Below are 12,685 nucleotides of genomic sequence, written 5' to 3' on the forward strand. Positions count from 1 at the left end.
GCACGCACACACTCATACACATGCACACACACACACACACACACACACACACAAGCATGCACACACATGTACACACGCACACACTCACACACACACCTGCTCACACACACACAAGCACACACAGCCTGCATAGCCTCTGACTCAATATGAAGGATAACAGCAAATATGCGTGTAAATCTGCCTGGGCACTGACGTGCATTTTGAGCGAACAGGGAAAGACTGACAGATAAATACATTGCACCTTCAAGAAAGTTACTGCATCTGTTAAACTTTGAAAAGTAGTTCAGTGCAGAGAGCATTTGAGTCTGCTTCCTCAGCAGGAACAAAACAGCCGTGTAAACAAACCAAACTATTCTCTATTTATACTCCCAAGTGTCCTTCAAGCTAGTATGTCACATTTATTTGCGATATACATGCAGTCAGAAATGACTACATTGTAATGCAATTGAAAGGCATTTCTGTACCTTGGGAGTTTAGGATATTGATGGGATCCGGAAGGATAATCTGTTGTTTGTTTTCTTTAATCCCTTTCTGAAGGGGGTGAGCACAGTTTTTAGCACTCATATTTAAAAATGTGACAGGGCTTGATGACCTATAATTATGCCATGATTGCAATCAGACTTCTCTGTGAAATTGGAAATCATATGTGTTTTAAAACGCATCAAAACACCACTGATTTGTAGATTTTTATGTATTCACGGTGATGTAAAACAGCACAATCTACGCAATCTTCAGTTTTATATTGAAAGAGTGTCTGGGGGATAAACACGTGAATTTGTTTAATAAAATCCATAAAACTGTGACAGTTTTCATAACTTACAAAATAAAATAAAAAAATTTGGCCTATTGCCAAACATCCTTTATACTAGTGCTTATTTTTGAAGTTTTTACTTGCTGACTTTAAGCATTATCACATGAACCAGAATCCGAGACTTTCACCAGCAGGCCTTCCGAGCACTCATCTGAATGAGTATGCATCAACAGGCACTCAAATCAGATCAAATCTTCCGCAAATTGAACACTGTTAATAGTGCTGTTGCTGTGATGTTGGTGTAAAAACGCTCTGGTGTTTTTGTATGCGCTTTTGCAGGTGATATGTCTTGGGGGTGGATGAGTGTGAGGGGGGGGGGGGGGGGGGGTCACTCTGTTTTGCCAGACAATGGGCTTACATAAAATCTGGGTAGCTGGAATGATGAACTGTATTAATATCTTTTCTGCCAGTGGGGGTCTTTATGAATCAGAGAGAAACGCATCTTTCACAAGCTTACTTTGTTTTCCGCACTGTCACAATCCTCAACGCCGACAATAAACGCTAAATGCACTGAATTCTCTTTTAAGGTGCGTGGAGAGAAAACCCCAGGGGTCCACTCACCAAGGTCAGAGGTTAAGACTAATTGCTCCATCAGGGAGCACTCATAAACACATACTTCATCAAGTGTTTTCCCCAGTCACTGGGGGTTTGCTGTGATTACCAGAGAATTAATTAAAAGATAAAGGATATTGATAGGGGGGGGAGGATCTTCTCAAGACAGCACTAGTTCTGCTGCAGAACTGAACGAAACAGGAAGGAGGCACACACACCTGAGGGTGAAATGGAGAACTCTGTCACGCAGGTAATGGCGGACAGAATGATTATATTTAAAGGTATAACAATTCCTCCACTCTATATTGCCTCCTTATCTCTCTGCACCTTCGTTCCTTGAAAGTTAATTATGGTGATCCAGTGGGAACAGGGGCTGGGAGGCTGAGGGAGAGGGGAGATGGAGTGTGATTGCCTCTCTGCCTGGGGGTCCCTGAAGGCGTTGAGACAAGCAGCACCCTGCGCTGACACCACATTCATCTCTGTCACTTTCCCAGCGGCTGTCAGAGCTGTGGCTCATATTCACTTACTCTCAGCATGGCACAGCAGGGCACAGGCACACCAGAGCACAGGCACAGCAGGGCACAGGGACACCAGAGCACAGGCACACCAGAGCACAGGGACAGCAGGGCACAGGGACACCAGAGCACAGGCACAGCAGGGCAGAGCACAGGCACACCAGAGCACAGGCACAGCAGGGCAGAGCACAGGGACACCAGGGCACAGGCACAGCAGGGCAGAGCACAGGGACACCAGGGCACAGGCACACCAGAGCACAGGCACAGCAGGGCAGAGCACAGGGACACCAGGGCACAGGCACAGCAGGGCAGAGCACAGGGACACCAGGGCACAGGCACACCAGAGCACAGGCACAGCAGGGCAGAGCACAGGGACACCAGAGCACAGACACAGCAGGGCACAGGCAAACGTGGTGCTGCATTAACACCAGGGCACAGACACACCAGAGCACAGACACAGCAGGGCAGAGCACAGACACACCAGAGCACAGACACAGCAGGGCAGAGCACAGGGACACCAGAGCACAGACACAGCAGGGCAGAGCACAGACACACCAGAGCACAGACACAGCAGGGCAGAGCACAGGGACACCAGAGCACAGGCACAGCAGGGCAGAGCACAGGCACACCAGAGCACAGACACAGCAGGGCAGAGCACAGGGACACCAGAGCACAGACACAGCAGGGCAGAGCACAGACACACCAGAGCACAGACACAGCAGGGCAGAGCACAGGGACACCAGAGCACAGACACAGCAGGACAGAGCACAGGCACACCAGAGCACAGACACAGCAGGGCAGAGCACAGGGACACCAGAGCACAGGCACAGCAGGGCAGAGCACAGGCACACCAGAGCACAGACACAGCAGGGCAGAGCACAGGGACACCAGAGCACAGACACAGCAGGGCAGAGCACAGACACACCAGAGCACAGACACAGCAGGGCAGAGCACAGACACACCAGAGCACAGACACAGCAGGGCACAGGCAAACGTGGTGCTGCATTAACACCAGGGCAACAGACACAGCAGGGCACAGACACACGTGGTGCTGCAGAACCCATCCCAGGAGCACACAGGCGCTAGGTGCACGCCTCCACTGCACATGCAGACAGAGAACCGGCGCGTGCCGGCGCCCACTCGCGCGGTTTCTGCTTCCTTCATTGGTTCTGCTTCATGCTACGCTAACTAGCCAAACAACATGTAAATGTTTTTTTAAATGTGTGAAATGTTGCGAAAAGGTGCTCTCGATGGGCTTTGTTGGGTCACATAATCATCCCTAAAAACGCCTTCTTGCAGAAAAACAAGTATGTTTCACTTAGACATATTTACACATAGCTGGAAAGTTTTAGTGTGAGGGTGGTAAAAATAACAATGTTCTTACTCACCAAAAGAACTACATGGCCTAACTGCAATGCTGTAAACTTGCATTTTGTCCTGGACTCAACCCTCATTGGCAAGTTGAATAAGCTACAGCTCCTATTTTGATGGCATGTTTGGGCATTTCCGGCCCGCTTGCTAACAAGCCGCACAACAAAGCCGGAGACCAGTCTGACAATAGTTAACTCCTCTGTGGCTTAAAGGCCACAAGTGCTGTTTATGTAGCCTGCAGGTCCCTTTGGGTTTGGGAGTCTGTAATGAGAAATCTTGAGATGCTGGCTTTCAAGGTGACCTGAGAAATTGGCCACTGTTGAGGAGAGGTCGCGACACAGGCTCTGTTTGTGCGGATATTAATGAGGCTTCTTTTCCCAATGCTGACCGCACATTATGCTGTCCCTTACCATCTTAGGCCCCCAGGCAGCCCTGATACGTTATGGCTGAGGTGTTTGTGGTGGTACATTTTAGCCTGAGGTTGAATGATGGGATAAAACCATGTGGAGCTCGCAAGGTGTGTGTCATCATCCTATATAAGGTTTACTGTAGGTCAGTGCGTTTTTTTTTAAGTTTAAAAAAAAATTAAATTAAAGAGTGAGGTGAATCAATCCTGGTCGCTTTGCAACTGATCGCCAAAGATATGATCTTTGTCATTGAATTCATCGTTTTCAACCAAATGGCTAGTTTTAGTGACCATGTGTTCATGCTTTACCCAATTAAGAGCCTGTTGATTTGCCAATTTGATCAGTTAAAACATGTCCTCTTCTTGTAATCATTCGCAATACAGCACAATGTAAACTTCTATTCTTTATGCTATGCATAGCCATTTCTGACAATGTAGCTTAAGAGGGTAAATAATGCCTCAAAAGTGTAATTATGACAAATTAAAAGCTTATAAAAATTATAGGTTTGCAGTTGTTGTTGGAACAAAAACCAGCATACACATGAGTCCACCAGGACTGAGTTTGAGAACCACTGCTGTCGGTCAATTTCTGCCCCTCCCTCTCCTCAGTTCTGACCCGCCCCTCTGCCCGCCCCTCTCTCCCTAACTTCTCCCTCTCCTCAGTACTGGGCCCGCCCCTCTCCGCCTAACTCCACCCACTCCTCAGTACTGGGCCTGCCCCTCTCCCCCTAACCCCTCCCTCTCCTCATCAGTCCTGCCCCCCTGTGTAAACAGACTGTTGATGCTCAGAAGACTGAATGATGCATTTTTGCAGAGGGAGAAAAACACTGTGAGAGTGAGAGTTCTTACACTCACATAATCAACAAAAAATTGCAGACGCACACAGAAACACGCATCGCTCACGTGGAGCTGCACACACACTCATACATCACACAGACACACACACACACACCAGCAGCAGCAGGCTTATTGGAGCCAGGAAACACCTCTGTGTATCAGTGCTTAGGACTGCTTGTTGCCAGGCAACTTGGCTTTTATAAAGAGGCATTCTGGAAGCTGAGTGAAGAAACGTCTCAATTATTGTGCTGGCAGCAGTCTTGGTGATGGGAGGTGGAGCAGCAGTCGACCCAGGGGCTGGAGGAAATTGGGCCCTGTTGACATCATAACAACAATCACAAGCACAAACACAAATCAGACGAGAAACAAATAGAGCTGTTAGAGCCAAAATGGAAAAGCGTTTCAAAGGTGTTTTACCTTGTTTAGAAATACTTCTCAAATCCTGACCTGACTATATTCATTTAGTAACTGGAGAATGTGTGGTCACTGAAGAGAGAGAGAGAGAGAGAGAGAGAGAGAGAGAGAGAGAGAGAGAGAGAGAGAGAGAGAGAGAGAGAGAGAGAGAGAGAGAGAGAGAGAGAGAGAGAGAGAGAGAGAGAGAGAGAGAGAGAGAGAGAGAGAGAGAGAGAGAGTAGGAAGAGAGAGAGAGACAGAGAGAGAGTATGGATTGAGAGAGACAGAGAGAGAGAAAGAGATGCTCAACATGGTTTGACTTGCTCAAGCTATGTTTTTAAACAGCTGGTAGCTGGTCATTTCAAGCTGGCCATAGCTGGATCTAATACCAGGGTATGCATGTATGTATGAGTAGGGCTAAGCATATGCATGTAGGCTCCAGCAGGTTCACACACCCATACCCACACCCATACACCTCTGCCTCCTCCCTCTGTGGCTGCGGAAGGCACAGAAAGGTAAACAAAAGGTAAACTCTGTCAGTCCTGCTTGCCTTATTACTCCTCATTGTAATGGCCCCCGCAATGACTTTCACTTGATCAATGATGGCATCCTCTCCTGCCTGAATTACCTGAAATCCACAAAATGGCTTTAAAAGACAACGGAAGAGACTGTTTCTGCGTCACAATAAACTAAAACACCGACTGTACTACATTTGCGTTTCCCTCGAATAAATGCGTTTATTTAATCTTGTTGCGGTTACAAACATTTAGGAGGGCTATTGTGCTGGCACTCGGTTTATCCTGCACTGTTTATTTGCCTACATACGGCTGTTCTTAGATGTGCGGGGAGATCAGTAAGAGTGCGATATTTCCGGCGTATCTGATCTCAGAGTTCCCCCTTGGGAATGCGCCAGGACTCAATCTTCTCCTGCCTGCCAGCCATGTGCACATCAAAGGAATCACATGCACGTCGCCCACAGCCTCTGCTTCCATTATAGCGAACTTTCGCACCATCCGCCGTCTTCCTCCGGCATTCAGGGATTTTGAGTTATTTATGATTAAATGGAGGAATTATAGATTCTTTTCAATTATTGGTTTGATATAGGTTGATGGGGTTAGCACAGACGTCAGTTTTATTATTCTTGGCAGACTCTCCTCTGTTAGACTGCCTGTTTATGGTTTGTTGGTAAATGGAAGATAAATGGTCCCTTGTGTTTCTACGGTTTTGTGGCAGTAAGGCATAGCTGGGATGTCCTGTCAGCCATGTGACGCACAATTCTATTTTAAATCGGATGCTCTCTTCAGGTTTTTTCGCTGCTGCTGTGTGCGTTTGTGTGTGTGTGTCAGTGTGTGTGTGAGAGAGAGAGTGTGCATGTGTACGTGTGTGTTTCTGAGCATAAATAATACGTTTACATAATGAAATTGCCTTGAAACTGAAAAGGCATCAGCTGGATGTATCACAGCTTGTGAATAAGGCGGGAGCATGCCTACCCACTCCCAGCCTGGGTCCCTTGGCATGCTACAGAGTCTAGTGTACACAATCTGCTACCTCATGACTCTCCTGGAACCTCTTCCTTCTGATGTAAACTGCCCTTCAAACACACCACCCAGCGCTGAGCGCAACACGGCTCCGATGGGAATCCATTGACAAATATTTTAAACAATTTGACATGAATTATTTGGTGGTACATGGCGCATGATGTGTGCTGGATGAAATGTGATGTCATGACACTTGATTTCTGTTGGGAAATGTAGTCTTTTAAGGCTACCGAAACAGACACAAAGGGTTTCACACGTAGCCGAGGCACAGAACGGCTGGGGAGGGGAGGGGAGGCTGAGATAGGTGACAGCAAGCTCGTGGGGGTGTAGGACCGCAGGCGTTTTTCTGCTGGAGTCCTCATCTTTTTCAGAGGCATGGGCATGAGGCAGACTCCCAGTGTTAAATAAACAAGAGTCCCTAATTGAGCTCTTTAATAATGAGCTAATGTGCCATGACGGGAAATCATTTGGAGTGGGGCACAGATGTCCATAAGTCCAGTGGCTCTCTCTCACTCTCTTTTTCTCTCTGTTTCCCAGTCTCTCTCTCTCTCTCACACTCTCTCTTTCACACACACTCTCTCTCTCTCTCTCTCTCTCTCTCTCTCACTCTCTCTCTCCCTCCCTCAGGAGGGCATGAGGATGCTTCTCTCATTCAGAGTGCCAGACCTGAGCATGTTCAGTACTACTGGAAAAATGGCCCTTTACAATATCTGTGTGAAGGTGCTGAACCTTGTTCTCAGCAGGGCCATACTTCTCCTTGAAGTGTAGCTGGCAGGCCTTGTACAAGGTCCCCACTGACAAAGGATCAGGTGATCTGCAGTGGAGGCTTTAGCTCCAAACAGACACAAGACACATCTGGATACGGCAGTAGGGGGAGTGCTCTTTTTGTGGGGTGTCAGAAAGTGTTTCACGTTTATGTTGAGTGTGCACCTCTTGCTGGATTTCTGCATTTAGTTAGGAAGTGGTGTTTGGTGTTGGTTGGTGCACTATTATGGGCCAAAGTACATTGTCGCAAGAAAGAAAGTGATACTCCTGAACTTTTGTTGGGTAAGGCAAAGACAGCCATTTTGATGACTTGCCAGAATAGAATAGGTTGCACAGGTTCATTGGACCCATAAGGGGATTCATCCTCGAATGATAGTTTTTTTTTACATTGTTCAGGAATGCATTTTCTCTATTTTTTTATTTTGATTTGAGATCGTGTAGGTCTGGTTGTGTTTCTTTAGGATTCTTGCAGTGGTTTCTTTTTTAAATTTTATTTGCTTTATTTACTCATCTTTCCTTTTTTGTTTGTGTTTGCGTGTAGGCGTGTGTGCACTTATGAGTTGCTTTTTTTTTGATAATGTAACTGCACTGCATGCACGCTCTCGCCCCTCAATTCTCAAGTTTCCCGTCTGATTTCACTTCTGAACAATCGTATTCAGGCCAATTAACTCTAAAAGCTTTTCTTATACTTCATAAGCTTAGACATCACACCTCTGGTCATCTCCATTACTACTTTTCGCAAACTGGGAGTTCTTTTATCGAAGGCAGCAGGTTGCATTTCCCCCACTGGTCCTGAGTGCCCATTGCCTCAAATCTAGCCATATCACACTAAACCTCTCCTCATTTCCCTTCTGCCATGTACAGCTAGATAAGCCAAGCTAAGGTGTGTGCTGTTCACATAGCTAATGCAGGAGTGTGAAAAGGGCTGAGAAAGGGCTCCAGGGACCAGTTCTGGATCCTGACTGTGCGTGTACTGACTATGACTGAGAGTGCCATGGACTGAGCCATAGTTGGCTGTACTGTACCATCACCCAGGGAGTGAGGGTTACAGTGTGCAGGATAGTCCTTATACTGCTGCTCAGAGAATATCTCTGAGCAGTCAAAGCATGCTGTCAGTGCTGCTCTGTCCTGCACTATGCTCTTTCAGTGGCTTGTTCTTGGGACAGTTGTACCTATTGTGGCCTCAATGAATGGAGGAAGTTGAAAGGACTGTCCTACAATTGTGATTAGGGAAGTCGAATTGCCGAATAACAAAACAAGGGCTTGTAGTTAAAAATGTGGATATTTATCAGCACTTTGTATGATGAAGAGAATGGTTCATTGAGATTCGTAATGGAGAAACTGGAGCCTCAAGCTTCCTGAGTTGCTGCTTATCCCTTACTGGACTCCCAGAGCTGACTCAGCAGCCCCTCACCCTGGCTGGTGCTAGCTGGGATCCTGACATTGTTCCTGGCCTGCAGATTTCAGATTGGCTGGCAGTTAGGCTTGGGGAGAGCGTTCATGGCCATCTAGAGGGCAGCCGTCGAGGGCGAGGCTCGCCAACGCCCTGCCCCGTGTCCAGACGTTTGGCCGCGTGGAAGCGCCACTCCTTAACTGCGGCAATAAAAGTTTTTACAGATTGGCTGATTGTGCAGAAAAGAGCGGGGGTTAGTAAGCGGCCGGGGTGCTAGCGCGCATCATTAGTGCACGGCTCCGGTGTTTCTCATTACGCCAGGCCTGTGGGGTGCTGTAGGCGGGGGAGGTCTCGGGCACTGCCTCTGTAATTCTGCGCTCTCCAATCCTCCTCTCCAATTTCACCACTGCGTCTTTCTCCGTTGGCGAGTCTTTGAAAACTCTGTGTGAGTTTTAGAGCAAGTGTAGTGTGGTGCCCTGTTAGCACTTCAGATCTATGTCAGGGAAGCTCACTTCAGATAAGAAATAATAAGAGAAAAAGCTGAAACTGGGAGCTTGGTGATTTCATGTCCTGTTATGAAAGGGATGGTATGGCGCAAGCAAGGGGCTTCTCTGCTTCTGGGAGAGAAACTCTAGTACTTGCAAAGAGTCCTGACAGACAGAGGCAGAATGTTTTTGGAAAAGAGAACTAGACCCTGCTGAAAAAACAGCTGAAGCTATGTTTTGAAACAGATGGTGGGTGGTTGACCAATTCAGACCAACTCCCAGGCTTACATGGTTTGACCAGCTCAAGCTTTGTTTTGAAAGAGCCAAGTTACCAGCATTAGCTAGTTGACCAGCTCATACCCAGCTAGACCAGCTTTATGACCAGCTTTGCCATGACGGTTGACCAGCTCATACCCAGCTAGACTAGCTTATGACAAGCTTGGCCAGTGCACTATAGCATAGCTGGATTTTACAGCAGGGGAAAGAAAAATATCCGTACATGCTGTAAATAATACAGAGCAATAAGTTGAAAGGAGCCTTTGGTGAACCCAGCAATATCTGTTTCTCACAAAATCAATCCTGAAATTGCATGTCTCATTCACTTAACAGATGGTCTCTTTTTATTCCTTATCCTCTCACATGGCTGGATGTTTATTTATCTACATTCAAAAAATATCTGCACTTAACATTTTTCAGTTAAGACAAAGTTAAATATGTCTGCACAATAAGGTTGTGCACTGTGTGGCAGCAGCATCTCATGAACCAGCAGCCATCTTGCCCACCCTAATCCCAAGGGACACTGCTTCTGCAGGGGACACTGATTGTGGTCAACTTCTCAGAGAGCCTTCTTGACCTCAGAGCTATTTTAAGAGCACTTTGAATGCTAGACTTTGTTTGGTTGGCATATCTTCCTGAGAGCCAGCAGAAAAATAGTTTAACTATTTAACTTTTCTGACATAATAAAGTGTCTTGGATGACAAACACATGTTGCAGGGAAGATATTTTCAAATGCCATTTGTTTTATTTTTTATTTAATGTCCCTTTTAGTGTAAGTTTCAGCACGGTACTGTAGAATTATGGTTCTTGTGTTTAAGAGCACCTACAGGGCACACAGTGAATTGCCAGATCTTAGGAGGATATTTGTTACGGCAGAGGTGCATTGAAGACATATTTGCCTGGGATATTTGCCTGGGATATGTCCTTTACATCCTTTTGATGTAAAATATGTGCAGGCCCAAATAGAGTAGCACATAATTCACCCCTCCAAAGAGTAATGCCCTGTAATGCATGCATATACAGCTGCATGAAAGCCTCAAATCTGAGTGTACCAGTCCCCAAACCCGCCTTTTCACCAACTCCTCAAAGTCTGCTCCCATTCTCTTTTCTTTTTATCTTCACTCATCTCTTTCCTGCCTCTTTCCCCACTGCTTAGGTTTGACAGAGACAAACTCATTTATGAGGAAAAACTGGGGTAGTGTCAGAATGAGGAGGGAGAGAAAGAGAACTCATGAAATATTGACTAGCGCCTGCCCTGCCTTGTTTCTGATCCATCTCTGCCAATACGTAATGAGACAGAAGAATCTCTCCAGAAATATGATGGAAAGTGTGCTTTTTTTGGTCTGCTTACAGTGTGTAGTGCATTTATGTACAACTGGACTTGTGCTGGTATAAGCATGTGCCACTGTCGTGTGTCCAAAGCCCTGAGCCTAGGGATGCAGTCCAAAGACAGAAAGCAGCATATGACATCAAAGTTCAGGGTGGGGTAGGTAGTGGAGACATGGGGAAGATCCACGACCAGCTCCACGACCAGCCACGACCGCCTGACACTACTGCTCCATGGAGCTCCACGACCAGCCACGACCGCCTGACACTACTGCTCCATGGAGCTCCACGACCAGCCACGACCACCTGACACTACTGCTCCATGGAGCTCCACGACCAGCCACGACCGCCTGACACTACTGCTCCATGGAGCAGACAGGCAGACCTCTATCTGTGCCACAGCAGGCTGGACAATGACTATATCCCCTAAACCAGAGGAAGAAACAGTATGGAATTAGAAAGAAAAAATTATGAAAATGCAAAAAGGGGATAAGGAACCACTTCTGTTTTTCCCATTCTGGCAGTTGAATTTGCGAAAGTTCCCAATTTCCCTGCAGCTTGGAGTTGACGTGCGGCTCTCCCCGGCGAACAGATTCCGCCTTCGCCACTTTCTGCTGCGCTGCCTGTTTCTTGAGCAGCGTGATAACCCAGGGGTCTCCTCTCCCTGGAGCTCATATTCATGCAGTTATTGGCCATGACGCCATGAAGACTGTGCTGTCTCCCCCGGGCCCTGCAGACGGAGACAAGCCTGTGATGAATCGGGCTTATTCAGGGACACCTATCACCACTGACACAGCATGACTGACACATGCCGGGACGGGGTCCTGCCGTTTATTTCTAATGCAATTAGAGCAGGAAAGTGGGGATAAATTAGTCCAAAACTGTGCTATTATAAGAGTAGCATCTGTTTCAGTATAAACTGAACAGAAATACATACCGTACAATGCCTTTCATTGAAGGTCTGCATGTAGGATGGCGTGCTGCTCTAAGCCTGGGATCCTGAGACAATGACAGCTCACGTTCTCCTTTAACAGGCGCCAGTGAGACACAGCAGTATTTCAGCCTAAAAATACGAGAGGAAATCCTCGTCAAAGTGGATTGAGCTTTTCAGAGTGAAAGAGGTGAGCCAAGTTATCCTTTTTCTGGGGAAGCAGCGCTCGTCCCAGTAGAACTAACTGTGTTTTTCGCTTTCTTTTGTCTTTTTGCTTTCCTTTTCGCCTCTGGATGCGTGTGATTAGTCTGCAGAACCGGCTGCCAAAACGCAGGGAGATTACAGCCCGAGACACGGAGGCAAACGCCAGCATCTTGTTTTGATCTCGTCGGAATAGAAAGAAAGGGGGCTTTTAAGTATAAACAAGCCCCATAAGGGAATTTCACTGCATGTAAACACCCTGCATGAGTACTGAGTGCTGATGAGTTTTTTCATATTCTGTCACCAGTGAGTGAATCCTCCCCCGCCCTGTCAATGCGGCTGTTCTGTGCAGAGATACACGTGAGGTTCCCAGTGATGCCTGACTTTAACCGATTACATTCCACTAAACCCAGCACTTTAATAAACAGGGTACTCTTTCAGGAAAACATGCTGCTCAAACAGTGCCCTGGTGACATCTTTCCTCATATTGCTGAAATGAGGGCTGGTTTTCTTTAGGCGGGGTGGGGGGAGAGGGGCAGTGGAACTACTCTGCCAAACACGAAGCATTCATGATTATGTATTGATCTCTTTACGGAGGGATGCTCCGCTTGCCTTGCACTACAAGAGGGCATAATGCGGAAAAAAAACCCTCGCTCTCAGTGTATCCCAGCGCCACGGACAGCGACTCTGACAAACCAAGCAGGCTAGCTTCGAGGTCGCCTCATCCGGATGTCTCTCAAGGACTCCACCTATTAGAAAATAATTGGTTTGGGAATTGACCGCTGACACAGAATCGATGGGCGCGATGCACATCCACCCGCTGAAGAAGAGCACTACGGACCCCATTGACTCGGAGCGGAAACCCCTGACATTCCCGGCTCCTGT

The 12,685-nt window shown here is 47.1% G+C and overlaps 1 protein-coding gene across 1 annotated transcript in view; it reads left to right on the forward strand.

The window, feature by feature from the left end:
* The window catches only part of cacna1g (calcium channel, voltage-dependent, T type, alpha 1G subunit), a 196,140-nt gene that overhangs the window by 70,887 nt on the left and 112,568 nt on the right, over window positions 1–12,685 (forward strand). The gene's annotated exons all lie outside the window — the stretch shown is intronic.

The sequence above is a fragment of the Conger conger genome, chromosome 2, assembly GCF_963514075.1.
Source record: "Conger conger chromosome 2, fConCon1.1, whole genome shotgun sequence".
Lineage (NCBI taxonomy): Eukaryota > Metazoa > Chordata > Actinopteri > Anguilliformes > Congridae > Conger > Conger conger.